The sequence below is a fragment of the Musca domestica genome, unplaced genomic scaffold (genome assembly GCF_030504385.1).
Source record: "Musca domestica strain aabys unplaced genomic scaffold, Musca_domestica.polishedcontigs.V.1.1 1, whole genome shotgun sequence".
NCBI lineage: Eukaryota > Metazoa > Arthropoda > Insecta > Diptera > Muscidae > Musca > Musca domestica.
In genome coordinates, this window is record NW_026712114.1 from 45,015,153 (window position 1) to 45,041,230 (window position 26,078).

Genomic DNA, 26,078 nt, shown 5'->3' on the forward strand with positions numbered 1-26,078 from the left:
ATTAAACTAAATAGCACGAAAAAGTACCTAAATGAACCTAATATTGATATTGAATTGGTCATCTTTGGCACGAATTATGGCTTTCAAACGGCCAATGAAACAGTCACACGCTGCCCGGATGTTGCTCTGCGGTATTTTGGTCCATTCCCGGCCAAGCGCTTGCTTGATGTGATCGACACTTTGGTATTTTTTAGTGTCAACCCTGCTTTCCAAAGTACTCCAGACACAATAGTCCAACGGATTGGTATCCGGAGATTTTTGTGGCCATTGTGCGCTGGAAATGAACCATTGTTGAGTCCTGTTGGAATGTTCAAGGCCTGCGGCCAAAATGTTTGTGTGCTCAAGGCTTTAATACACACTCCAGAATATTTTCGCGATAACATTCGGCATTTATTCTGATGCCACGGTCGGATAAGAGCTACCATCGACTGTCATGGCGGGGTAAGTTTTTGCACTTTTTTGAAATTTCAATGACTTTACCCCGAGCTCATTTTTCACTATTTGCCGAATATGTTCAGCTCACGAGCCATTTTTCGGCCACTGCGACGTGGGTTTCGATCAAATCGCTTGTTTAATTTCGAGCCATTTCTACTGATGTTGCTGTTTCTTCTTCCGTCCACTTTCTTAACGTCGGGCTGCGCTACCAGTATCACGGTAACGAGCGATGGTACGAGACACAAAATATTTATTCACATTCAAATGCTGGAGTGCTCTAACGATAGCCGCTTGCGGCTTTCCAGCCAAATATAAAGAAATCACACTATCACGCTTGAATTCCATCACGAATAACTTTTTTCTAGAAAATTCTCACCAAAATGCTTTTGTACGCTTTTAAACAATATAATTAGCTGTCACTGGAATAATTTTAACAGTTGTTGGACGAGTGACTTAGAAATGACAGTTTCTAAGTGGTTGCAGTTTTTCCATCTCACCCTGTTTATAAAAGAGTTGTGAAAAAACTTGCTGATTGAGAATCAACAAGACGAAACGGCTGAAGCTAGAGTTAGGATTAGGTTCGAGGAATGGAGCTAGAATTCCGAAGATGTGGCATGGTATTTGGTGAACAGATAGTTATTGCAATTTGAAATTTTGTATTGAGGTCACTGTTCATGTGTAGCCTGGACATATGGTTTTGGATGTGTGTATTATAATTGTAAGAAAAGTACTGATTGGTACTATTTTTGGTACTTGGTGAAAAAATTAAGCTGTATTCACGAAATTTGATATAGATGGCACTGTTGTTTTCTATGGTTAAGATATAGAGGTGATTTGGAAAATATGTAAAATAATTGTACGAAAAGTACGGAATAATTTTATATTTGGGTAAGAGATAAAATTTTTAAATTTAATATTTGGATTACTGATGGAATTTGTTTGTGAGATTTGGCGGTTCCTTGGGAAATAAATTTACACTAAAGTACTAGATTCGTACTAAATTTGGTATTGAGTGAAGCTGGAGTCCTGAAATTCGAAATAGATACCACAGGTGGTGTCTGTGGTTAAAATATAGAGGTTGTTTTGGAAATGTGCGCTATAATTTTACCAAGAGTACTAAATAGTACTAAATTTGGTATTGGGTGAAGGAATGGATCAGGAAATCCTTTTTTTTTTTTTGGAAATGAGTGCTGTGCGAAAATCACTAAAGGGTACTATTGGGTGAAAGGACATGGCTGCAATCCTTAAATTTAGTACTGTGGCCTCTGTTGGTATCTGAAATTGTGGTATGGAGGGGGTTTTGGAAATGAGTACTATAATTGTACGAGAAGTACTAAATAGTACTAAATTTGGTATTGGGTGAAGGAATAAAGCTGAAATAATGAAATTTGATACAAATGTCACTGTTGGTGTCTGTGGTTAACATATGGCGTTGGTATTACAAATTTGTACCATAATTGTTCGGAAAGTACTAAGTAGTACTAAATTAGATATTGGTAGAAATCTTAAACTTTTATATGGATGTCCCAATATTCGTTATTTTTATGATTTTATTTAAAATTTTTAACGGAATTGTTTCAAAGGTGGTGCTTAGAATTTGCAATTGGTTGCACCTCCTATGACAAAATGGTACCTCCAAATTTCCGATATTTTGATGATCTTAGCCGCCGAACTAATCCGAAGTTGGTATTTGGATATCACAATAGATATGACAGAAAATTATCTACACATGAATTCATTTTTGTATAGACTCTAGAAGATAGTACTATAAATTTGGTGAAAATCGGTTCAGGTATACCTATAGCGCTGATATATGTTATAATCGATTTGGTGTTTAAGTCCCTCAGATTCTAATATACTTATCTCATGTTTTACCAAGATTGTTTCAAATTTAGATATAGCTCCCAAATATATTTTTATCCAAATCTAGGTTTATTGAGCACCAAATTCTTGATTCAGCTTATAATCAAGTAATTCAAAACCGGTTCAGATATAGCGATAGTCCCGCGTATATCTTCTTCATGGTTAATGTGGATATGTAATATCAGCCCAATTTGAATGGATTTTTGCACGTTCAACTTGAAACATTTCAAAGAAAATCCGTAGAAAAATGCCTCTCAAATGAAACCCCTTATATGGAGGCTATTCGGAGACATGTTCCCTCATAAGTAATTTTTTGTCATAGGCTGTAGTTATATAATGTTACCTCCGAATATTAGGAGGTAACATTATATGGGGACTATACGAAGACGTGGACGTGCATAAACACTTTTTATACCCTACACCACAAGGTGGTCAGGGTATTATGTCTTTGTGCATTTGTTTGTAACAGGCAAAAGGAAACGATATTGACCCATAGTTACTTTTGAGGATCTCCATAGAATCACATTCTGAGTCGATTTATGCATGTCCGTCCGTCCGTCTGTCCATATATTTTTGTAAACAAAGTACAGTTCGCAATTATTGTCCTATCCAGATGAAATTTCGCACAAATCATTTGTTTGGCCCAAGGACGAACCCTATTGAAATTGGAGATAATCGGTCAAAATTTAGATATAGCTCCCGTATATGTCTTCGTCCGATCTGCCTTTTATTGTGCACCAAACGTGTAATATCAGCCCGAATAGTATGAAATTTTGCACATACAACCAAGTTAGGCCTGAAAATAAGTATGCCAAATTTGATCGAAATCGGTTCAGATATAGCTATGGCTCCCATATATATTGTTCATCCGATTTGTTATTTTTGTCCCTCGCAGCCGTAATATGCACTCTGTTACAACAATATTTGGGGAAATATATTAAATACAGCTCAGAAATACACTTGCTAAATTTTATCGAGATCGATTCAGATTTGGATATATCTCCCATATATAACTTCGTCCGATTTACTTTTTATTGTGCACCAAACGTCTAATATTTGTCCAAATGGGATGGAATTTGGCACTTAGGACCGAATTTAGTCTAGAAGCTAATATGTCAAATTTGGTAAAGATTGGTTTAGATATATCTATAGCTCCCATATATACTGTTCATCCGATTTGTTATATTTCTTACCCACAGCCGTAATATGCACTCCGTAACAACGATGTTCAGGGAAATATATCAAATACAGCTTAGAAATATCTTTGCGAAATTTTATGGAGATCGGTTCCAATTTGGATATAGCTCCCATATGTATCTTTTTCCGATTTCAAATTAATTGTGCACCAAATGGGCAATACAAGTCCGAATTTAAAAGATACAAATGCTTCGGCATATTTAGAGCTTCGAAATTTAAATTATAATTATAATCATAGCGTGTATGATTAAATTCTCCCATAAAAACTTTTAATTTTTATGCGGAGCTCTACTAAATTAGCAAAATGGTGTAGGGTATCATAAAGTCGGCCCGCCCGACTTTAAGACTTTCTTTACTGGTTTGTCATATATTGTAGTACCCATTACGAACTTCAACTACAAAATTTGAAACCGGTTAATAATGTAGCTAAAATCATCAAAATATCGAATATTGGGTTCCGTTATATGGTGGCTGTATGAAAACGTGGACCAACATAACCCATTTACGAACTTAACCTGGCCACTGGCAAAATACACGCAAAATTTTAGCATTATATCTCATTTTGTTAGAAAGATAGCGTGATTAAAACAGACAGATGGACAGACATACAAATCGACCTACAATTTTTACTCTTATCAAGAATATATTTACTTTACTGGGTCTGACATGAATATTTCGAGGAGTTACAAAACGAAAGACAAAGTTAATATACCCTCCACAGTGTAGCTACTCTTTGAAAACACTCTTACTTTTAAAAAAAAAAGCATACATAACAAAGTTGCATGCACTTAATATAACACCAGGCGCCGTATAATAAATGCTTATCAAAAGCATTTCAAATGACATAATAAATTTTAAAAATAATATGCAATCTGCCAGTTACACGAAAAAAAGGATTGATATATAACAAATTAACACATCAGCAGCCATCAGTGTCCTTTTTTTGTACTTCTCTACAGGCTCTGTATGATATCTTCTGACCATTAAACGAAAAGGGTTACATTTTTTTTGGTTTTATTGCGCAATTCATACATTGATGGACATGTTGGGTAATTTGAAACCACATGTGGCACCCCCATGTTGTTCGAACATCAGCACATTGTATGAATGTGTTGTTGTACGAACAATCATAAAAATTTGTCTGGAAATTTGTGTCAATTTGCCGCGTCGAAAGTGACAATGAAAACAAAAACAACAGAAACTCGGTTTGTGAATTTGTTTTAAGTGTTCCGTGTTAAAAAAAAAGCAAGTACTTGAAATTAGAAACGTTACATATTTTATTGACTGACATTTGTTATGCGCTACAATTAAGGTGCTATGTCTGGCATATGTGGAGATAAAAAAAACTGCAACAAAGTCAAACACCATAATTTTTACATTTTTTTTTAATTTTATTGAATGAAAGCAAAAAATGTCGGAAATAGTACCAAATTTTAGAATAAGTTTAGATATGTTGTAAAGGACTTGCTTAAGGTGATCGACACTTTGGTATTTTGCTTACAAACTGTGGGACAACGAAGGTTTTCTAAAAACCAAAAAAAAAAAAACAAGTAAAAAAGCAGTAAGTTCGGCCGGGTCGAACTTTGAATACCCTCCACCATATGGAACGAATTAGAAAATTTTCAAAAAAATTAAATCCATTAAAATTTTTTTTTTTAAATCTTTAAAATATCTAATATAGGAAGGTGCCGATACGATATGGTGGACCTATAAAGACAATCTACGTGTAAAGTACTCACAAGGAACTCCTAGTGTGGAATTTCAAAATACCGATTACCGCGGGATATCGTTATATGGGAGCTATACGTTATCGTTAACCTATATAGAGAATTCTCTGTCCGTTGAAAAATATGACTAAAAACATCAAAATACCGAATATCGGGGGTACCGTTATATGAGGACTATACGATATCGTGGACCTATATAGATAATTCTCTGCCGAGGTATAAAGTACCCACAAGGAATTCCTTGTGTGGATTTTCAGACAATTCCGATGAAAAATGTGGGTAAAATCATAAAAATACCGAATATCGGGGGCTACCGTTATATGGGGGATATACGATATCGTGGACCTGTATAGACAAGTCTCTCTCAGGGGGTAAAGTACTCACAAGGAATTACTTGTGTGGATTTTAAGACAATTCCATTGAAAAATGTGGCTAACATCACCAAAATACCGAATATCGGGGGGTACAGTTATATGGGGGCTATACGATATTGTGCACCTATTTAGACAATTCTCTGCCGAGGTATAAAGTACCCACAAGAAACTACTTGTCTGGATTTTCAGACAATTCCATTGAAATATATCGTGGACCGATATAGCCCATCTTCGAACTTGACCTGCCTGCAGACAAAAGAGAGATCTGTACAAAATTTTAGCTTCCTATCTTAATTCGTTTAGACTGTAGCGTGATTACAACAGACGGACGGACAGGGCTAAATCGTCTTAGAATTTTACGCTGATCAAGAATATATATACTTTGTTGGGTCTAAAATGATTATTTCGATGAGTTGACGGAATGACGAACTTAATATACCCTCCATACTTTTTTTGGTGGAGGGTATAAAAAAACGGAGAAAACCAAATTCGGCAGTTCACTATTGTTTAGCTCTTTTGAGTTTATTTTCTTTCTGTTGCGGTATAGGTTCTTGCATTTTTTGGAATTTCAATGCCTTTACCCCGAGCTCACTTTTCAATATTTGCCGAATGGAATTTTGCGATATCTTCAGCTTACGAGCCCTTTTTCGGCCACTGCGACGATCAAGCCGCTTGTTTACTTTCAAACCATTTCTGCTGATGTTGCTGTTTTCTTCCGTCCACTTCATTTACGTCGGGAAAATTCTCATCAAAATGCTTTTGTACGCTTGTAAACAATATAATGAGCGGTTACGGGAAAAATTTTAACAGCTTTTGGACGAGTTGGTTGCAGTTTTTTCATCTCACCCTGTATAGATATAGATAAATAAATTGTATTGCTCTTAGGTGTAAATCTTGCTCATTAAACATAATTACCCCCCAATTATGCTGCAATTGTTTCCATTATAAAATAATTGGTCTGATCATAAAACGTACCTTTTGGCAGTTATCGTTTTATTTTCCCAACAATTAAAAACATCATTGCAATAATGAAAAAAAAAATACTTGAAAACTGTAATAAAAATGTCATAGCCCATAAAAATAGCTGCAACATGAATTGCAAATAAAAGTATTATTGACATTTGATTGATGAATTCATATTGCTTAACTTTACAGCATCACAAAAAGGATAATAAAATAATCATACGATTTGATTATTCAGAGTTTATCAATGTTTATCTACATTTTGTATTTCAATCAAGAAGAAGTGGTCATAACAAGATTACTTACATACACATGTATGGATGTGGAAAATCTCGTATTATGTGCAAAAACCACAAAAGCCATTGCTAGCTTTAAAGATTCACTCCGAGGAAAAAATTAGAAGAAAACTACAAAAAGAAATAACAAGATTTATACATGCATAAACATATATGTTTGTTACTGACGTCCCCACCCATATGTCTGACAGTAACACAAGCAGCAGCAGCAGCATAAAAACCAGATTAAAACATTTGACTGATTGTCTTGTCTTGGATGTGTGAATGTTGCAAATGCTATATGCATGTACATACATATCCATACGTCTGTCATTGTAAGTGTGTGAGTTTTTTTTTTCTCCACATGAGGCGCTACGTCGTCATCGCCCATGAACGGTGGCGTAAGCCAGTCAGTCAGTCAAATGATATACAAATCTAAAGTGTAATGCCTCGTGCGGCCATTGACCATGAGTTGGAACATCATAACCGACACAAATGTTTGGCTGTGGCATGGCAGAGACAACGGCACTAATGCCAAACCACTATGTTTTAATTCAAACTTACTCACATGCTATGAGCTTATGGCTCAGCATTAGTTTTTCTGGATTTTTTTCAACCATGTTTTTCTTTTTTTTTTTTTTTTTCTTTTTTTTTTTGTTGAAGAAGAACAAAAGTTGAGTGGCATAACAAAGTAATTATGAAAGTAAAACAAGTTGAAACAATATTAAGTTCGGTCAGACTGAACTTGTTAGACCCTCCACAAAGGGAAAACTTAAAGCTATATGTGATAGTTATAAAATCTCTTAAATTTGAGATTCTTCTGATATTTGCCAAAATCGACTTATTTTGAAATTTGAGATTTTATAGTTCACTCATTGGAAAAATAATAAATATAATCCATTTAAACTTACCAGTAAAGAAAGTCCTAAAGTCGGGCGGGGCCGATTTTATGATACCCTACACCACTTTGCTAATTTAGTTGAACTCCACGTAACAATTAAAAGTTTTTGTGGGAGAATGCAAACATACACGCTATGATTATAATAAATAATTTAAAGTTCAAAGGACTAAATATGCCGACGCATTTGTATCTTTTAAATTCGGACTTGTATTGCCCATTTGGTGCACAATTAATTTGAAATCGGATAAAGATATATATGGGAGCTATATCCAAATCTGATATTACGGAGTGCATATTACGGTTGTGGGTAACAAATATAACAAATTGGATGAATAATATATATGGAAGCTATAGCTATATCTGAACCGATCTTCACCAAATTTGACATACTAGCTTCTAGACTCAATTCGGTCGTAAGTGCCGAATTCCATCCCATTTGGAAAAATATTAGACGTTTGGTGCACAATAAAAGGTAAATCGGACGAAGTTATATATGGGAGCTATATCCAAATCTGAACCGATCTCCATAAAATTTAGCAAATGTATTTCTGAGCTGTATTTGATATATTTCCCTGAATATCGTTGTTACGGAGTGCATATGACGGCTGTGGGTAACAAATATGACAAATCGGATGAACAGTATATATGGGAGCTATAGCTATATCTGAACCGATCTTCACCAAATTTGACATACTAGCTTCTAGACTCAATTCGGTCGTAAGTGCCAAATTTCATCCAATTTGGGCAAATTTGGTGCACAATCCAAGGTAAATCGGACGAAGTTATATATAGGAGCTATATCCAAATCTGAACCGATCTCGATAATATTTAGCAAATGTATTTCTGAGCTGTATTTGATATATTTCCCCAAATATTGTGGTTACAGGGTGCATATACGGCTGTGGAGGGCAAAAATAACAAATCAGGTGAACAATATATATGGGAGCTATAGCTATACCTGAACCGATTTCGATCAAATTTGGCATGCTTATTTTCAGGCCTAATTTGGTCGCATGTGCAAAGTTTCATACTATTCGGGCTGATATTACACGTTTGGTGCACAATAAAAGGCAAATCGGACGAAGATATATATGGGAGCTATATCTAAATTTTTACCGATTATCTCCAATTTCTATAGGGTTCGTCCTTGGGCCAAACAAATGATTTGTGCAAAATTTCGTCTGGATAGGACAATAAATGCGAACTGTACTCTGTTTACAAAAATACATGGACAGACGGACGGACCCTGACCACCTTGTGGTGTAGGGTATAAAAACCTGAAACAACAAAGATTACATTTTTCAACTGCCTTCCATTACCCTTCTTTTGCGAGAAAATTCTGAAACTCCCATCTTCCCGAGATTAGTCAGGGTAATATCTCTTCAAAACAGACTTCTCTTTTTTGTAGTACGCTTGAAATCCCTCAATACACAATATATAGTTAAGTTTCGATTTTTATCTTTTAAATTTGCATAAAAATAAGAACAGACATTCAATTCTATTCAATTTCATTTCAAATAATGTTTGACATCGTAATGCATTGTTAGCCCGAGAATTGAGTGTTGAGACTGCGAACATACGACGAGTACATAGTTTACTGGTTGTCTGGTTGTTGCCAGTGTTTCGTTTTATTCATTTTATTTTATTATTGTAAAAATGAATTTCAATAAAAAAGAATATAACAAGAAGAGGAAATCTACATTTCATTGTGGTAGGTACTTTCATTGATGTGTTTTTTTATATTCAGTTGTGTTTTTTTGCATTGTTATCAGCAACGATGACAACAGAAACTACAATCTTTTTGTTTTATAGCAAACACATGTGAATGTTTTGTTGGATTTTTTTTTGGAATGGCATACTTTTATGTCAGTACACGGAGAAAAAAATGAGAAATATTAAAATATATATGAAATCGGTGCAGAGGAAACAATGACCATACTAGATAAGTAACAATTTCAATGTATTTTTTTTTTATTTTTAAAAATCCTATAAATACTAGTATCTCCAAAGGGCTTATAAAAAACCCTCTAAATAAATGTTTTGACATTACCGGTTAGTTGAAAAATTATAGATTATTGCACAAGAAAGTTAATACGATTTAAGTTCGGCCCGGACGAATAATTTGCACTTTCCCCCATGTGAAAACTTGTCTTGATCTTGACTTGAAACTGAATGACCAAATCGGATATATTCCGAAATTCCTAAAATCTTTGAAGTTCGGATATATATAGAGGCTATGCCGTTATTAAAAATATTTTGGTAAGTCTGTATTTCATAAAGACTTTCAAGTATTTATAAATTAGTCCGTTTTTTCCTTTTTCGAAAAGAATAATAGGAAAATTTTACCTCTAACAACAAAAAGTTTTCAAAATCTTACATTTTGAAGATTACTGATGAGCATATTGGTAAACCCATTTCACAATGGACCCACATTCAATTTTCTACGTCTTCATATGTTGCATATCAAATTGCAGAATTTCAGCTCTAACCCTTCCCCCAATACCAAATTTGGTAAATGTTATTACGCATATCGAAGACAAACTACAGCTCTCCATCAATGATCCTATATGAGCACCATTTAGTACTTTTCGTACAATTATAGTACACATTTGCAAAACCATCCCCAGATCTCAACAGCGGATGTCGAGAGAGAACTCGATGTCACAATTCGGGATTTCAGATCCACACATTAGTAAAATTTCGGACTTTTCGTACGATTTTAGTATTCACTTGCAAAAACGTTTCATATTTCAGACCTAGCCACCAACAGTTATCGCAATATAAAATTTTGCGGTTGCTGCTCCCAAAACCAAATTTAGTTCAATTTAGTACGTTTCGAACAACTTTTCCGAAACCGATTCCAAATCTTAATCTCAGATACCGAAAGTTATCTAAATATAAAATTTAAGATTTTTATTTCTATACCTTTTACCAAGACCAAATTTAGTAATATTTAGTACTTTTTGTACAATTATAGTACACATTTCAAAATCTAAATCCCAGATACTAAAAGCGACCTCACTATTAATTTTCGAGACTCCAGTTCTATCTCTTCACCCACTACCACTTAGCAATTTTCAAACAATCATAGTACACATTTCCGAAACCAATTTCCGTACTATAATTTCGGTTCTATTCCATCACCCAATATCAAATTGTATACTATTTCATACTTTTCGTTCAATTATCCTATTTTCAAAATTCCCTCCATATCGTTATTCCATGTACCATACAAGACCATATACCAAAAATTAAGATTCCAGCCAAGCATTTACCAAAATAAATATCATTTAGTACATTTCGTACCAAAACCACAGCTAAATCTCAAACACAGATGACTTCTGTAATCTAAATATCACATTTAAGAATTTTATCTCTATTCCTTCGCCCAATACCAAACAGGAACCCCAATGCAATAATTCAAAATTCCAGCTTCATCCGTTCACCCCAAACTATACCAAATTTAGCACCATTTAGTACAGTTCGCACACTTACTGGGTGAGATGAAAAAACTGCAACAAAGTCAAACCCCATAATTTTAACAATTTTTTAATTTTTATTGAATGAAAGCAAAAAATGTCAGAAATAGCATCAAATTTTAGAATAAGTTTAGATTTCTTCGAATTGGTCTCCTTTGGCACGAATTGTGGCCTTCAAACGCCCAATGAAACCATCACACGCTGCCCGAATGTTGCTCTGCGGTATTTTGGCCCATTCCCGGCGAAGCGTTTGCTTGAGGCGATCGACATTTTGGTATTTTTTAGTGCCAACTTTGCTTTCCAAATTACTCCAGACACAATAGTCCAACGGTTTGGTAATCGGAGATATTTGTGGCCATTGTGCGCTGGAAATGAAGCGAAGAACCTTATTTTGTAGCCGTTCTTGGATAGCACGTGCTGAGTGCGATGGTGCTGAGTCCTATTGGAATGTTCAAGGTCTGCGGCCACAATGTTTGCGTGCCCAAGGCTTTAATACACCCTCCAGAATATTTTCGTCTGATGCCACGGTCGATTAATACGAGCGGAGAGTGACCATCGGCTGTTATGGCGTTCCACACCATCACCATGGCCGGCGCTTGAGTTCTGTTGGCCAACCGAAGGTGCACATTTTCAGCTGAGCTCTTTGGCAAGTAAACACGATCATTTTGTTTGTTTACAAACTGCTGGACAACGAATGTTTTCTTATCGGAGAAAACCAAATTCGACAGTTTACCACTTTTAGGCCAAGCGAAGCAACTCTTCAGCTTTTTTGAGTCTATTTTCTTTCTGTTGCGGTGTAAGTTCTTGCACTTTTTGGAATTTCAATGGCTTTACCTACCCCGAGCTCATTTTTCAATATTTGCCGAATGGAATATTGCGATATGTTCAGCTCACGAGCCATTTTTCGGCCACTACAACGCGGGTCAGCTGATGTTGCTGTTTTTTTTTTTTTTGCGTCCAGGATAAAATCGCTTCTTTACTTTTCGAACCTTTTCTGCTGATGTTGCTGTTTTTTTCCATCCACTCCCTTGACGTCGGCCTACGCTACCAGTATCACGATAATGATCGATGGTACGAGACACAGCCAAATGTAAAGAAATCACGTTTGAATTCCATCACGAATAATTGTTTTCTGGAAAATTCTCACAAAAATGCTTTTATACGCTTGTAAACAATATAATGAGCAGTCACTGGGTTATTTTAAACAACTGTCGGACGAGTGGCGTAAAAATGACAGCAGTCTGAAGTTTGTTGCAGTTTTTTCATCTCACCCTATATTGCACATGTCCTTCATATATCAAACTCGATTTTCCCTTTGCTACATCTATCCTGCACCTCATCAGTGACTGCCATTTCATATTACAGAATTCTGGTTCATTCCGTCTGTCCAATACAATCTATTCTATGTAATCCTGCACTCCATCAGTGACTCTCATTCTAAATTTCAGAATAATAGGTTATTCCGTTCGTCCACTACCAGTCATTAATTTTTTAATACTGTTTGTACCCTTTCAGTACGTATTTCCAAAAACGCTGCTGTAACACGTCTACGCACCAAGACCGACCCTCGTGCCAAATTTTAACATTAGCCGTTTTGTCTGGGCGTTGATTCTGACTGACTGCTAGTTATTTCACTACACTTTTATGTATTGGTTCGTAAATGACTATTTTATTGGGCGAATTACAAACGGAATAACAAACTTATTATTGAAAGGTATAAAAATAAAAATAATGTCCGATTGCCATACATTGCCATACTCAGAAGTTCACATTTTTTACATTCATAGGAGGATTATTTTTTACCTTTGTTATTCATAAAGTATTCCTTTAACCTAATTTCTTTAAGTGCAGAAGATTACCATAAATCCTTATAACAAATAATCCACACATACGTTTGTATGTTAGGCAAGCACTTACGGGCTTATGAAAACACACATGAATATCCTCATGTCAGATATGATTGTAGTAGTATTGAAATCCACAATAAAAAAGAACCTGGCATATATTGACCCATATAATTGAAGAGTTTTAGATATATATATATATGAAAATATACCCTATTCAATAACCTAATGTATGTGTATAGAATATTTCCAATATTCATAGAAAAAGAAAAACTTCCTTGTTTATAGCAGGAAAAAAGGTTTTTTTCTAGAGAACGAATGAATGAATGAGTGTAGAATTTCTCTTTACACGGAAGATCTTTATTAATATCCCAAGTAGTGAAAAGTTTGGACCCTACTAAAAGGTTAATATATATTTATCATTTAAAGATTTATATGATTCCGTATGGAGTATTCGTGGAAATAACATTTCAATAAACAATTTTTGTGAAGAAAACTCTGAAATTTCCTTAAAAACGTTGATACTTTCTCAGTTAAACAATGCAATTAATTTTGAAAAGTTTTTTTTCAGTTATTTTCTCCTTTCATTCCCCCAGTTAATTGCGTATAACAAAATAAAAAAAAAATATTAAAAAGAAAAAAAAATCAACCAGAAATTCTAACAATTTCATTTGTACAGTTCGCTGAGCACCAAAGTTCACTCGCCAAATTGGCAACAGCAGCAGGCAGACAGGGCAATGGAAAAGAGTTCATTGTATTAGTTTTTGTGTGTGTGTTCTTCTAATTCCACGTTGCAAGAAATTGCGCATGGAAATGTGGAGCAAAGTGGCGGAGTAACTTACTTATGTCATCAAATGACTTTCCATAACGTAATATAACAACAACAATACAAACCTCAAAAGCAAACGACAATAACATAGCGCTGGAGTGCTGTGTTTCGGATTTGGGGATAGGGTGCTTAATACGTCTATGATGGGGTGGGGTGGGCGTTGGTTGTTGCGGTTCTCAGCCATATTTCCGCCCGATTGCATTTATGACGAATGTTGCTGTTTTCTTTTTCTTCTGCTTCTGGTCGTTTGCTGTGTTGCAGTATTTCTGCTGAATGCAGCAACAACCGCAATAACAATTCCAAAGCCTTTTTTTTTGTATTCGATGTGCTATTACACAATTGTTTTCTTTTCATTCTTTCTTGTTTTTTATATATTTGCACATTCATTCCAACCCAACATAAGCCTCCACCATCCGCCCACCTTTGTGGAGACTCGAAAAGACTTAAAGGTGGTACCATGAATGAAATGTTATCAGAAATGCCGGAGAAAAAACAACAAAAGCCCAAACAAATGATAGATAGTCTCAAACAGGATGTAGGTGTACTCTTTTTTAATTCCGCTTTCCAGGTTGGTTGGCATGTTTGCTAAAAAAAATCCTTTTTCAAATGTATGCACATGCGATTTGAGATGGTACGGTGGCGAAAAATTTGTAATACTTGAATATTTAAAGAATAGCTTCACCCAAAATTTTAATATCCATGGCATGAAGAAAAAGGCATTTCGAATTCACGAGGAATGCAAAAATATGTTTGAATCAAACTAAAACAAGCAACTAAATTTTCAGGTAAAACAGGGTGAGATGAAATAACTGCAACCAACTTTAGACTGCTGTCATTTGTAAGCCACTCGTCCGATAGCTGTTGAAATTATTCCAGTGACAGCTCAGCGACGAAGCGACTTGATCGACACCCGCGTCGCTGTGGCCGAAAAATGGGTCGTGAGCTGAACATATCGCCATATTCCATTCGGCAAATATTGAAAAATGAGCTCTGAGTAAAGCCATTGAAATTTCAAAAAGTGCAAGAACATACAACGCAACAGAAAGAAAATAGACTCAAAAGAGTTAAGGAGTTACTTCACTTGGCCGAGAGTGGTGAACTGCCGAATTTGGTTTTCTTCGATGAGAAAACATTCGTTGTCCAGCAGTTTGTAAACAAACAAAATGATCGTGTTTACTTGCCAAAGAGGGCAACTGAAAATGTGCACCTTCGGTTGGCCACCAGAACTCAAGCGCCGGCCATGGTGATGATGTGGGCCCCCATAAAAGCCGATTGTCGCTCTTCGCTCGTATTAATCGACCGTGGCATCAGAATAAATGCCGAATATTATCGCGGAAATATTCTGGAGGGTGCAATAAAGCCCTCGTTTTCGTATAGCCCCATATAACGGTACCTCCCGATTTTTAATATTTGGTTGATTTTTACTGCGTTTTTCCACGGAGTAACATCAAAACTATTTTATCAAAAAGTATGTGTACAAATGTGTGAATTATTTCTTAGTGGGAGTGTGGTTCCCATGAGCTCCCTATGTACGTTGCTGGGCCGGGATATACATCTATCTGATAAATTGTTTATTTATTTATTTTTTTGTTTTTTTTTTTTTTTTTTGGTATGTTCTTTCTAATTTGACCTTGATTAGCATGACCCCAATTTGAAATTTCATTTTAAGGCAATATCAATGCTGAATTTAGTAATTTATAAATATTACTAATTTTTTCAGAAATTTCTTCAAACAATTTCTAATTTTCAGTTTTCCACCAACCCTTCTAAAAATGGGTATACCACAATATTTTTAGAATATTTTTTCCCAAACTGCTTTAAATTATACATTTATTTAAGTAATTCTATAGCATGTTTAGCAAAATATAATCCTCTTAAAAATATCTTGGTAATTTAATAATAATTCGTGTTGTTTTTTGTCTCTTTCTTTGCAGCTCTTCGAGTAACAATAACAACAACGTTGATGATCTGCGAAGCACAAATGAGGAATATTGAATTTTGCATGTAAGTACTGACTGAATGTGAGAGTGACTGATTGTTTCTAGATTACAAGTCTGTGTATGTCGATATGTAACTTTCATTCAACTCACATTCCAAAAAAAATTCCCGAATCAATTGTCATCACCATCATCATCCTTTTGCTGACCAGACCCAGGCTCTTCAGCATGGCAAGCGTCAGTGGACGCCTTTGTTTTCTCTTTAAGCCGCTTAACATGACTTAAAGTGCTTCGACCAACAAAAGTAACTGTTATTTTAATGCCAATGACAAGTGTTGGTCGGTCGGTCGGTTGGTTGGAATGCCATGTCATCCCTGCATTAAATGCAGCCTTCCTCTTCATTATTTGATGTGGTTTTGTGGTGGGTTCAATGAGCTCCGATAATGTAGCAAAACTGGAGATATCCATAAAAAACCAAAGCCCAATACAAAAGAGTGAATGAGAGAAATGAGAAATTTTCAAAAAGGCTTTTGGTATTTAAGCAAACACACACAATTAAAATAATAAAATCCTTATTCAGGGAATGGAAATGTTTTCCTGGAAATGGAAAGTGTTTTTCCCCACTTCCAATATGAATTTTTCTGTAAAATGTTGTCTTTTATTTCTGGTCGAAAAACGACCAACCAATCTATCAACCTGGCGCCCCATATCAGTTGTTGTTAATTACAACTCATGTAATTATGTGTTGTTGTTGTCGATACTGTTTTCTACTTTTGTTTTTTTTTTTTGCGTAACGACAAACAATCAAAATAATAATCATACCTTTTTCAGTTCAATAATCCGCAATGCATTTACTTTAATTTAACCAAATTCGACATGCAGACAAACTGACAGACAACCAGACCAGCAGACGACCATATAAACCGCACACACTCTAGCTTGGCGAAGAGCTTTTCAAATATGGCTATGCCAACTGCCATAAAATAGTAAGCATTGCGCCAGGAAAGGCTTGTGGCAAAACTGCAACCAACCAGCCAACAACGTCAACAATGACTAATTGAGTGTTGCAAAAAAAATGTCGAAAAAAAACAACAACTACTAAGGAGAGTTGCATTTAAAGTTAGGTTTAGGTGGCATATTTCATCAGAGGTGATGAATTACATCAGAGCTAAGTAAAGTATAAAGTACGATAATGTGTGAGTACAATTAGTACTCACATATATTATTTTTTGGTCATAAAAATCAAATAGATGAGTACGTATTAATAGGGCTTTCGCGGCTAACAACTACTTATTTAGTGGGAAATGCTCATTTAAAAAAAGGGTTAGTAAAATTATCTGTAATGAGTGTTTGAGCTGGGTATCATTTAGTAAAGCCAAAATGGGCTCCATCTAATTAATAAATTCTGATATATTAAACATATTAAATTCATCATCCCTATCTAATACATCGAAATAATAATTTTAGACCTAACAAAGTATTTACAGGATGAGATAAAAAAAACTGCAACAAAGTCAAACGCCATAATTTTTATTTTGGCCCATTCCCGGCAATGCGCTTGCCTGCTTGAGGTAATCGACACTTTGGTATTTTTTAGTGCCAACCGTGCATTTTGTTTGTTTACAAACTGCTGGACAACGAATGTTTTCTCATCGGAGAAAACCAAATTCGGCAGTTCACCACTTTCGGCCAAGCGAAGCAACTCCTTAGCTCTTTCGAGTCTATTTTCTTTCTGTGGCAGTGTACGTTCTTGCACTTTTTTTATACCCTCCACCATACTATGGAGGGTATATTAATTTTGTCATTCCGTTTGTAACTCCTCGAAATACTCATGTCAGACCCAACAAAGTATATATATTCTTGATCAGCGTAAAATTCTAAGACGATTTAGCCATGTCCGTCTGTCTGTCTGTCTGTCTGTTGTAATCACGCTATCTTTCGAACAAATTGAGATAGAAGGCTAAAATTTTGCACACAAGTATATTTTGCCAGTAGGCAGGTTAAGTTCGTAAATGGGCCATGTAGGTCTAAGTTATCATATAGCCCCCATATAACTGTGCCCCCATATAACCTGTACCTTCCCGATTTTAGCGACATTATTCACCAGAATTGTTTCAAATTTGGCATTTGAAGTTCGTAATGGATACTACAGCCTAAGACATAAAATAATCTGTGCAGGTCCACGTCTTCGTATAGCCCCCATATAACGGTACCTCCCGATATTCGGTATTTTGATGATTTTAGCGACATTATTCACCGGAATTGTTTCAAATTTGGTATTTGAAGTTCGTAATGGACACTACAGCCTAAGACAGAAAATAATCTGTGTAGGTCCACGTCTTCGTATAGCCCCCATATAACGGTACCCCCCGATATTCGGTATTTTGATGATTTTAGCGACATTATTTACCGGAATCGTTTCAAAGTTGGCATTTGAAGTTCGTAATAGATCCTGCACGTCTTCGTATAGCCCCCATATACCGTACCCCCCGATATTCGGTATTTTGTTGATTTTAGCGACATTATTTACCAGGATTTTTTCAAATTTCGCATGTGAAGTTCGTAATGGATACTTCAGCCCATGCCAGAAAATTGTCTGTGCAGGTCCACGTTTTCGTATAACCCCCATATAACGGTACCCCCTATATTCGGTGTTTTGATGATTTTAGCTATATTATAAACAGTTTTTTCTTCAAGTTTCGCATTAAAATATTGTAATAACTTATGACAAAAGTTGCCTATGCAGGTCCACGTCGTCGTATAAGCATTCGGTATTTTTAAGATTTTAACAGAATTTTTAACGGATTTTATGTTTTTTTTTTTTGGAAATTTGTCAAATTTGTACCAAATGGTGGAGGTTTTAATACCCTCCCGGCCGAACTTACAGCTTTTTTACTTGTTGGAATTTCAATGGCTTTACCCCGAGTTCATTTTTTAATATTTGCCGAATGGAATATTGCGTTATGTTCAGCTCACGAGCCATTTTTCGGCCATTTCGACGCGGGTTTCGATCAAGTCGCTTCTTTATTTTTCAAACCATTTCTGCTGATGTTGCTGTTTTCTTCCGTCCACTTCCTTGACGTCGGGCTACGCTACCTGTATCACGGTAACGAGCGAACGAGCACAAATCAGTCTTTTGTCTGCAGGCAGGTCATGTTCGAAGAGCCATATCAGTCCACGATATAGCCCCCATATAACGGTACCTCCCCATATTCGGTATTTTGATAATTTTAGCCACATCTTTCAATGGTATTATATGAACTTCTACACAAGGAGCTCCTTCCGAGTAATTTACCCCCTGGAATAGAATTGTCTATGTAGGTCCATGATATCAGATACCCCTCATACAACGGTATTAGGTATCGATATCACTATACCCATATTCGGTATTTTCACCGTAAATTCTTCAAATTTCATATTCGTAAGGCGTACTTCAACCTATGACGGAAAATTGTCAATGCAGATCCACGTTTTCGTATAGCCACCATATAACGATATTCGGTACTTTGATGAATTTAGCGACATTATGAATCGGAATTGTTTCAAATTTCGAATTGTTTCAAATTTCAAATTGTTTCAAATTTCGAATTGTTTCAAATTTCGTAATGGGTACTAAAAAAACGGAAAATTGTCTATGCAACCCACATACAACGGTTTTCATTTGAGCTTGGTTCAAACTTGGAAAACCCTAATATTTGTTTTAGTGCTAGGTCAGGTTCGAACATGGATAATATCAGCTCAGTCCTTCCATTACAAACCCAACAAAGGATTCACATTTTGAAGAGTCCGAATGTTTTTTATATTTGGCACACCCCAACGTTTCTACAAACCCTAGATCTGGTATGAAGATAGGCCGAAAAGGACAACAAAGTCTGGTACCCACAAGTGGTGAACATTTTAAAAAACCTAACACGCATAAAATGCGATTCTTTTCACACTGGAGACTTTCCAATATTTCAAACACAATATCTAGTGAGTAGGTATGAGAAACGGTGCCACAGAGAGCTCATTGGAAAAGCTAAGAAAACAGAAAATATGAAAATACAACTAGCTTGCCGATGCACACACACTTTGTAAACGAAATTTGATGTTCGTAATAGCCCATCGAAAAAATCGAATTACTAAATAATGTGTGTATTGATAAGTACTTACCAAACTGCCGCCAAGACCTCACGTGTGCTTGACACGAATTGTATGGGCAACCTGCGAAACCTAAACATTATATTCAGGGTTTCCGACAAAGTTACTGCGATGTCCACAAAAATACTTATGGACAATTGGAAATCCTCACAAAAACCTGGAAGTTGTATGAGCAGATGATGATGATTATGAGCTATGTAAAGAACCTACATTCTGCTTTATCTGTTGCTTAAAAATATTGATCTATTCCAAAAAAGTAAAATATAACTTACACTTGTCATTACTATGTAATGTGACTTTGCCCCATAGAGAGAGTCTAAAATAACTCTTTATATGTTTTATAACACATTATAAGGTTGGGAGTTCAGTCGCAATAGCGGTCAATAGAAAAAGAGTGGAAAATTGGCTTCTAACAATAAAAGGAAGAAATATATTTTTCTACATTTTCTACCAGTTATTTCGGGCCACAAGTCTTGGTATAAATAATGGGTTGGTATTTTTGAATCGTAGATAGCAACAAATGCCGAAAATTGGCTGGATGACATATTATTCTGTAACGGAAGTTTTTGCTGGGTAGGAGTTATGTATGAGGTTTATTGTCTATGGAAAATATATGGAAGGTTTCTACTCATAGAAAACAAGAGAAGATTTTCTGTTCACATATGACCTGTGTAGGGTATTCCGCCCATGGAAGACTTGTTTAAGACATATTATTCATAGTAGTCCTGTTAAGGGATGATTGCTGAGCATATGTCTTCATGAAAAAGTCTTTTGTCCATGCAAGATCTTTTCTTCTAAGCGGTCTTCTAAGCGGTTTTAAGGAAATATATTAGGTGGTAATGAACATTTTTTCTGGGATTTTTGTTGATTCCAAGGAATAGAATCCATAAAGTGTGGTGAATATTCATAAAGGTGGTAAACGGCGAATAAATATACGAAGCGATGACATTACACCTGGCACATCCCGATGTTTTCACCAACATAAGGTCTGGTGTGATATCGACCCATTTGGTACTCTCTCCTAAAAGGACAAATGTAAGTTCGAAAGATATGAAAATGGAAATATCAGTAGTTTTCTTCTGACAGTTCCCTCCTAAGGGGCCAACAATTAAATATAGTCATAGCCCCCAGTTTTGAGGATAGTGGTCATAAATTATGTTCCCACATGATGGAACATAACGGATTTTTACGGATTAATAATTATAAGTCCGAGTTGTCCGAGTTTCTACATCTGTATTCAACGTAGGCGAGGTTCCATAAAACGCCGTGTTGACCAACTCCTTTTGCATCTCTCCCAAAAAGAATGGAATTTGAAATTATTCTGAATATCGAAGGCAAAATAGAATTTCGAGTCGGTGAACGTCGTATTGTTTGTTATATCGGTGTACTTCGTCTCAAAATAATTATAGAAAATCTTTAGCTAATTGTTCTAGACGACCTTTAGATTTGCATAAGAAGTCGGTAGCACAATTGAAAATCCTTTTGTGGAATTTTTATAGATCTCCTTTTATATTATCCAATATAAATTAAATATTTAAATGTATGCCAACATTTTTGAATATCAAACAAGACGCAAACAACGCCGCAAAGAACCCAAACAAATTGATGACTACAATAAGAAGTGTTAACACATTTATATGCATGTGTATGTACAAACATACAAAAAAATAAAACATTATAATGCCCGCAGTACACTTTTTTGTTGTTCACAACAAATCAAGTGAGATATCACATTAATCAGTATGCGTGGCGTGGCAGCCGGCAACACTTTATTTTATAATTGGAGTTTTGTGTGCGCTAAATGTCTGTCCCATTGCCATTTGTTCGCCCAACGAACCAGCTATACATCCGTCTGTCCGTTTATCGTCCACAAACCTTTAATGGAGTCGGACTTCCATGAATGGAAGTACAATTCGCATAAACACATTTCGTATAAAAAGAATCCAGGCAACCAACCATCCATTCATCCATTCTTTTCATCTATTCATCCGCTCATTCATACGTCAGTTCAGAGACAGTATTACGTTGTAGAGCTTTTTTTTAATTCAATGGATATTATATAATCATTGGGAAGGGAAACACAGGGTTTTTTTTTGTAAGAATAATTTTTTGGATTATAGAGGTGACTAAAAAAAGTGAAGTAAAAATTTTGTGGAGATTTAAATATGTTTTCGACAACTTATGTTCATATTACTACAATACTTCTGTAATCTCTCATGATCCTCTGCGGTAAAAATTCGCCAGATCTGTCAATCTTCTAAAGCCTTAATCTAATCTTCTTTCAATGGAAGAGCTTCAGGTTAAGGCTTTCTTCTATCTGCAGAAGACCTGCAAAAGATATTTTACTGGCAGAAAACATACAAGGGTCTTCCATCTACAGAAAAACAGTAAAAAGCCTTTCATGACTAGAAGACCTGTTTTTATATCCTCCATTATTTTATGAAGGGTATATTAGCTTTGTCATTTCTTTAGTGACTCCTCGAAATATTCATAATAGGCCCTACATAGTATATATATTCTGGAGCAGCGCAAAGACGACCTAGCGATGTCCGTCTGTCCATCTATCTGTCCGTCCGTCCGTCCATCTGTCTGTCCATCCGTCTGTTTTAATCATGCTATCTTTCGAACGAATTGAGATAGAAGGCTACAGTTTTGTATACATTCATAGTTTACTGGTTGGCAGGTTAAGTTCGCAAATGGGCCACGTCGGTCTACGTTTTCGTATAGCCCCCATATAACGGTACCTCCCGATATTCAGTATTTTTATGATTTTAGCGAAATTATTTACCGGGATTTATTTTAAATTTCATATTTATGGATTGAAAACCTCCCGCAGGTCTTTCAGAGATAAAAGACCTTCTGCACTGGCCTTCTGCTGCCAGAAGACCTTTCCCAAGTCGTATATGGACAAAAGATCTTCCACTAGGTTCATATGCGTCAAAGACCAACATAACTTATATATACGGAAGGATAGATTACTTTGTTTTTTTCTTAATAGATCTTCGAAGAACCGAAGGCCTTCAACAGGTCTTGGTGGACTTTCCACAGATTTTCTACGTAGAAAAGACTTTCGACGGGTTTTCTATGGCCAGAAAAACTTTCATATTCTGTTCTGTTCTGTCTAGAAGCAAGTACATCGAATTCATCCGATTTGGTGTTTAAGTCCCTCACAATCGTAATATGCATTCGATAACAATAATATTTGGTACCAGATATCTTGTAAAGCTCGGAAATACCTTTGCCAAATTTTTCGAGAACAGCTAAGATTTGGATATAGCTCCCATATACATATATCCTTAATCGGATTTTAGGTTCATTGTGCAAATAATGGCTAATATCAGCACAAATAGAGTGAATTTCGTGACGTTCGTTTCCGTTTTGTGAAACTCGTCTTCGAAATATATTCTCATATAGTCGGCACCGCCCGACTTTTGACTTTTTTACTTTTTTCTGCGTTTCATTTCCACCTTAGAAAACAACATTATTCTATAATCCACAACATTTATTATACCACCCTCGTAATGACATTACAATAATTTGCATACTAACAAATAATACTGATGATGATTATGTCGCTTTAGATATGGATACATATATCTGACTAATTTGTCAGCAGAACGCATAACGCTTATAGAAAAAACAAAAACAAAGAACGTGATGTTGTTGTTGATTGTGCCCAATATGTTTATGAAAAAATACGTTTATTTGCATTGCACACACACGGACACACATTTATACAAAGAATGAAAATAAATTTAGAAAATTTTGTGTGCCACGAGTTCTACATGGAAATTCAATTATTTATGCGGTAATCCGAATCCAAACCTAGGCACTCATTCATTCATTCATAAAAGGTAGGTAGGCCCGAATTGAAATTGTGACAAGGTGCGCTGTTTCTTTTTTTTTTTTTTTTTTTGTTGTTGGTTATTTATGTCATGGTTGTTGACTGTTCCCATTTGAATTTGTTTTCTGTTTGCCTTTTTTGGGCTAAGATTTTTTTATTTGTTTGTTGGCTAAAAATGCGGAAATGCATTGAATGCAATTTGGTCGTGGTGGCGACAATTAGACAAACAGATAACCTAATACACACCTTTTCCGTGTGACATGATTTTTTTTTTCTCATTTTCACCTTCAAAGAATTACTGAACAGAATGGAAACACGCCTTTTGGATTGGTTTTTTTATTACCAAATTTACCAAAAAAAATAAAACTCCATTAAACTTATGGTTATAAAAGAGAGTTGTTTCTGGTCTCTTTGTTGCTCATTAAATATACATAAATTTCCAAATAAAAACACAGTTGGAACAATAATGGCAGAGTTATAATGGTATTTTCCTTCATGCTCAAGATTTTCATTTCGCCATAAATTCTTTCTTTATAAAATAAATAATTGATGTTCCGCCGTAAATTTCCTGAGTCTGCCTTTCACTTCAACCTTGATGGAATATTTCGCATCATGGTTCTCTTCATCTCATATCTTTCCATGTCTGTTTACAATCATTCGCATGTACCACCATTCTTCTCTTGGCCATGTTTGTAATTTGTTAACATTAAATGTTATTACGACCGTTACGGTTTGTTTGTAGTCTCAATCAAAAAGAAAAAATACAGACACAAAAATTACACCCAGAGCAGGAGCACAGTGTCTAGACATGAATGGGGTATTCTTTAGGTCCGAGAAAACGAGAAGTTTTTTTTTTTTTTGTTAAACCACTGTGTAACTTTTGTCGTCATGTTGAAATTTTTAATAATTTTAATGGACAACATTTGTTTACAATACAAGGATAAACGGAATAAACAAATATTATGGCATACAGAATATTGCGAATGTTTTAAGTCAAGTGCAAAAGAGTCTAACTAATAACTATAAAATATTTGAAAATAACTTTTTACCTAAGGGGGGCTTTTAGTAGAGAGAAGAGCACTTAGAGATTATTATAGATAGAAGACTGTTCAAAATCTTGCATAGAGAAGGGACCGTTTTTATACATTCCACCATACATTGTATGCAGGCTATATTAAGTTCGTCATTCCGTTTGTAATTCATAAAGAATAAAGATAGGAAGCTAAAATTTTGCACAGATCTGTCTTTTGTCTGCAGGTAAGTCAAGTTCAAAGATGGGCTATATTGGTCCTTATGTCTTAAAATACACACACATTCCAACATTTTTATCAACCCAAGGTCTGGTGTTAAGATGGAATATATAGGTCCACTCCTTCTGGTACTTCACAAGGGATCAAAATTGTGAATATCCATGAAGCTCATAAAACGGGAAATTAACATCCGATTTCATTCAGTCTTGGCACATTTGAATATTTCTATCAACACAGAATCTGTTATAAAGATGATAGAGATTGAACACTCCTTCTGGTACCTTCGCCACAAAGGGTCAAAGTTAGAGTAACCAAAACTATTATAAAATCCGAAATAAACATCGGGTCTTCTTCATATTTCACATAATCTGATCACTTATAAATATGGTAGAGACCGGACCATTTCTTCTAATACCTACCCACATAAGGTTCAAGATATTGGAAAACAAAACGCTCAAAGAAAGCGAAATAAGCATTCAACTTTTTTCAAATTTCACAAATACAATCATTTTTGCTTACGCAAGGGCTGCTGTGAAGATGGTATATATCTGCGAACCCCTTCTGGTACCTCACCACAAAGGGTCACAATTTTCAAGACATTTATTTGTCATAACATGCGAAACAAAGCAGCGATTGTTTACAACGTGCTATATTTAAATATTTTTCTCAACCAGAATCCTGAGATCAATATAGAATTCATGATTTCGTAAAAAAATGGTTATAAGTGTCCAATTTTGTTGTAATTTGGCCCATTCCAATATTTATACCCTACAACACTTTGTGTTGGGGGTATTATAAGTTTGATTGGGCCAAAAATTATGTAACACCACGAAATATTGATTTCCCACATAGGAAAGTATATATATATATCTTCCTATCTCGCCGAGCTGAGTCGATCTAGCTATGTATGTCCGTCCGTCCGTCTGTCCATGTTAATTTGTAATCACTCTACAGGTCGCAATTATGGTCCGATCCTCACGAAATTGAAAATGGAGGTGGGGTTAATGTCAGAATAGAACC

The 26,078-nt window shown here is 35.5% G+C and overlaps 1 protein-coding gene across 2 annotated transcripts in view; it reads left to right on the plus strand.

The window, feature by feature from the left end:
- LOC101890894 (uncharacterized) overlaps positions 1 to 26,078 on the plus strand; it is a 167,661-nt gene that overhangs the window by 41,934 nt on the left and 99,649 nt on the right. For both annotated transcript variants that reach the window (XM_059123442.1, XM_059123435.1), the window contains one exon: positions 15,822 to 15,891. The gene's annotated coding sequence lies outside the window, so the exon portion shown is untranslated. The remainder of the gene's footprint in view (positions 1 to 15,821; positions 15,892 to 26,078) is intronic.